The following is a 4,873-nucleotide window of genomic DNA, read 5'->3' as shown; positions in this document are numbered from 1 at the left end:
GGTAATATATAAAGAAATAGCAGGTCAACCAGGTATTTGTAAAAGGTCCCCTTAAACCAAAGTGTGGTTAAATTTGAACAGGGATATTTGAAAAAGAATATGTGCTGTCAGCACATGCCAAATGCAGCCTCATTATCTGAGAACAACAAGGTAGAGAAGGAAGGAAAATTCCAAATTTAATCAATGATAGGGTTTGTTTTTTTTTAAAAAGAGTATTGGTAAGTAAATCGGTCAAATGGCTGAATCATATGAGTATAAACATACATTCAGACACTGAGAGATATCAGCAGAAGAAAATTCCTGGCATTTTAACATTCCTGTGATATACCACGCAGTAGGTGTATTAACTTAACTAAACTTAAAATTCCAAACACATAGCAAATGCAAAGCTCAGGTTCTCCATAAAATCAGACAAGAAGTGGTGTTTAGACTTCTCATTAGGCTTCTACACAGAATTGAATTTCATACAAAATTTATATCATATGCATACATCCATTTCTCTTGCATATTTGTACCCACTGCAGAGAACTTTGTGGATGATAGAGCTTCTCAAAGACATAGGTGCTTTGCAGTTAACTTGCAAAACACATTCCTAAGTTTGTGCAGAATGTGTGGTGAAATCATGGTGTTATTTCTTTGGCATTAGTTAACAGCTCTCTGGAGCAAAACACACAGTTATGGTTGCTCGTGATACCCATCATACCAGTAAGTTATACTGTGGATAAGTCAAGGGCATGAAGTTATCAAAAGACAAATAGCAGCTGTTTAGACATTAAATAAGAAAAATTTCATACTAGTTAGTTAAAAATACAAAGACAAAAGTGTAAAGCAATAAAAAAATTTCAAACCATTGTTGTGAACTCTACTATTGTCTTTAGTACCTTTTCCTTTATTTTCACATTAGACTTTAAAAATTTATTTTTTTTATATAAAGGTGCTGGCACTTCAGAAAAAAATAAATGATCTGAGGCTATTTCCATGACTCCTGGAACTTACCTTATGGGATTAGCTGCCCAGACATGACACTGGAAATATGGGTCCTTCAAAAGAGAGTCTACCTTTATTCAGATCCAACAGCATGATATATTTGCTGCTTGGAAGGAAGGATTTGTTCAGTGACACTATTGCAACCTGATTATGTGACACTGCGTGGTACCAGGAATAAACAGACATCAAAGACAGCACCATGAATGGAAGAACAGCTAAAAACTTCAGCAGAGACACTGAAAAAAAGGGGAAGAAAATTTAAAGAGACCTAACCAGCATGTGTCTCCAAGTAATGTGTGCCACAAAAGTGGAAGGATTGTCAAAGAAGAAGTTTAAGTCTGACAATCTTTTAACTGTGAAGAACTGGATGCACTTCACAAGTTTTCCATTAATTTGGGCAGATAAAACTACAGCGTGAAGGAACTTCACCTTTCATGCAAAACTGTCACTCGTGGCTGGCTGGCCCAAAGATGGACACTCCAGGGTTGGGCAAGCTGTTTTGCTCTTTTCCAGCACCCATGTCCTACAGAAATGTCTTAACAATTAAGTCAGTCCCATTCAATTTTAGCTAACCTTTAAAAAATATGTAAGTAGCAGCCCTTTTCCTTCTGTCCCTCTTCCTTCTCTTCCCGTTAACATTTGCCAGAGCATACCGTCTGGCTGGGACACTCACCTAGGTGGTGGGAGGTGTTTGGAATTCTTTCAGGAGGAAAAGGGAATAGAATTGCATCCCTTATGGAGTATTCTGCCCACTCAGAATTACACTACAAAGATTATATGTAAGGAAGTCACTTCTACTTTCTCTAGTTATGTCTTATAAGAGATGACTATTGTTCCACCTCTGAAGAAAAACAACTTACTCCAGTGTGTCTGGAAAGAAGCACTTTCTTGGAGGCAGAGGTTGGATAACTATGAGTCCAGGCAAGGATGAGGATGTGAGATGGAAGGTTATTTCCCATTGCCCCTCACAGGGATTTTGAGACAACTTTCCCTTCCAAGTGCTGACTGTGAATTCCTTGTGAGGTATCCTTGAGGGGCAGAGGACAGGCAATGTAAGGTTCTCTGCTGTGGATTCCTGTGTGGCAGTAGGAACTTTAAAGCTGGACTATACGCAGAGACACTCAGTTCTCAAGCACCCAAATCTGTTGGTGGACGTGGACCAGTGCTCAAGTCACTGTGTTGCATCTCCTGGAGAACCCCTCAGGTTGGCATTGACATGCTATGAGTAGAGTGTACAGAAACCTACATTACTGCTGCTGGTGCCACATGGGAACTGAGAAGGATTTCTGTCACCGTTGGGACCAGGCAGTCTAACATTCTTTGTGAGCTCTGTGTTTTCTTTCTTAAAAAATATTAGGATAATGATGTTTAATGTTCTCTGATTTGCATATAACTAACCTACATTGTGTGATAATTTTTGCCTTTTTTTTCTTACGTATTATTTCTGTTGTTGCCATAGTCTTTTGAGACTTGCCATCCATGCCCTGAGCATTAAAGAACTCACTAAGATGCCACTTATCTTAATTTTCTTTTGACATATTTCATATACAAAGTTCCCTGCATAGTGACAGGCTCAGTATTGTTAAAAAACAGCAGGAGGAAAACCCAATTAAACTTCCAATTTTCCACCAAGCGAGGCACATATGCAATATGCTCGCCAGTTGACCTGCTCTGTCCTTGCCTGTACAGGGCATATCTACAAGAAAATTTTCTCCTGGGGCACAGCCTGTCCCAGCCTAAAACTCTGCTACCTTTCTGCAGAAGAGAAATATAAATAAAATATATCCATAAGGGCTTTCTTCACCTCAAATTTATATATTGAATTTACATTAAAGAGTAACATTTCAGAAGGCTCTCTAGATCTCTGAAAGCTGCCTGGGCTTTTAGTCACAGCTACCTTAAACACACCACAAGAGTTACAGTTTACCACAATGTTCAGACTATTTTGGTGTGTAACTCCTTCATACATAGGTAATAATTTAATATTCACACATGCAGAAGGAAGACAGGACAGATTTATGTTGATAGAACTGGACTACTCCTTTGACATCCCATCTGCTCTTCAAAATCAATCACATTATGGAACTCTCAGTGTGATTCATAGGGAACCCAAATTCTGATTTATAGCAGACCTGGGGTGCCGTTTGTCTCCTACCATTTCAGCTGTCCAGAAGCTCAACACTTTTGGTAAGCAAGTCTTCTCCATTTCCTCCATACTCAAAGGAATATTTTTTGATATAGGTATCTTTCTGCTCAGTCATTCATCAGCACCTCCTGTTTCAGAATGGGCTGAGTCATTTTCTGTCTCTTTCTCAGTCCACCAATTAAGAGCCTAGATCACTTTCTTACTCAACATGTAATTCCAAAGTAATTAACATTAGGACAGATGAATCTTATCCTCAGATAAGTCACTGTTTGTCAATTCAGGTATTATTTTTGTGTCAGGAATGACACTGTGACATAAATCCCAGAGAACTGGGGTAAAGTAATACTCCTCTGAGATCTGGCTTCAGCTGGGATAGAGTTAATTTTCTTCTTGGTAGCTGGTACAGTGCTGTGGTTTTAGATTTAATATGAGAATAATGTTGATAACACACTGATATTTTGGTTGTTGCTTAGTGTTTACCCTAAGTCAAGGACTTCTCGCAGAACAGATTCTCTGCATTAACGAACAGTTGAAATATTGCTGATGGCTATAAAGATGAAGAGGAGAGACTTCTCGAATGTGTATGAAAGACATGGAAATTCGAGAATCTTCAGGACAATGGACAGTTTTATCTTATTCACCAGTGAAAAAAAAGCTGAATGTCTCAGGCTTTTCAGATTTCTCTCCAGAACAGTTCCATCTGGAGTGTTTTAACTGCAGAGCAAACAATAACATTCAGAACTATATAAATTCTGTCCAACCAAATGGACAACGGACAAATCAGTTGCCACAGTTGGAAGCTTTAAATGCATCAACAAAAGCGGCTTTGCTATCTGAATTAAAGAACACAGTCACTCAACCCTTGCCTTCCTTTGGATTGGAGGACAGCAAACACCAAACTTTGGGCTGCCAAGCTTTCCTGTGAACAGCCACAGTAACAGTGCCACCGGTTTCTCCTTTACAGTGAGTTCCAGTCTTGCCACTGCATCACAGTTTGGAATTGTTCCAGTTTTTGAGAGCATTTCTGCTGGTTGTAATCCTCCTGCATTTGGAGTGATGCCCTTGCCTGGCAATTCTTCAGTGGTGAACTCTTCAAGCAACACTGTGCTTACAGCCTTTGGAACTTTTAATGCAGCAATAGCAACTTCTGCCTCATGTTCAAGTAGTACTTTATTTGGACAGACTGACAGTGCCTCAGGACATAACATCACATCAGTGTCTTCTGCAGTTACAAACATTACTACATCAGAAAAGTTATTTACACCAAAGAGTATCTGAAGAGTTGAAACAATTTGAACCAAAAAAGTTTACAATGAGAAAGATTCCTCTTAAGCCACCACCACTAAAACTTTTAAATGTTTCAGACTTTTTAGGTTTATTTTGAAATAATGTGGGTTTGTAACGCCTCTGATAGCTCAACTACACAATTTTGTGGTTAAGTAATGAAATAAAATGTTTTGGTTTCGATTCATTTTTGTTTCATCTCTAAGTCTTCTGCAATAGTAAACTCTCAGGCAAAAAAAAAAAAATTACCAAGCCTTGGTTGGATGACTCTTTGAGCAACCTGGTCTTGTGGAATGTGTACCTGCCATGGGGGGTGGAACTAGATGATCCTTAAGGTCCCTTCCAACCCAAACCATTCTATGATTCTAGGACTTTTTTCAGTTCCCCATGCTCTGCCAGTGAGCAGGTACACAAGAAGCGAGAAGGCAATGAGGCCAGGACAGCAGACCCAAACTG

General features: G+C 39.1%; 1 pseudogene; it reads left to right on the top strand.

Annotated features, from left to right (window-relative positions):
• Nucleotides 1-677: 677 nt before the first annotated feature.
• Nucleotides 678-4,552, top strand: LOC113974816 (annotated as a pseudogene).
• The last annotated feature ends 321 nt before the right edge of the window (nt 4,553-4,873 follow it).

This window comes from Neopelma chrysocephalum, unplaced genomic scaffold, assembly GCF_003984885.1.
Source record: "Neopelma chrysocephalum unplaced genomic scaffold, ASM398488v2 Primary Assembly neopelma1_23b, whole genome shotgun sequence".
Classification (NCBI taxonomy): domain Eukaryota; kingdom Metazoa; phylum Chordata; class Aves; order Passeriformes; family Pipridae; genus Neopelma; species Neopelma chrysocephalum.
This window is presented reverse-complemented; position numbering and strand designations above follow the sequence as displayed.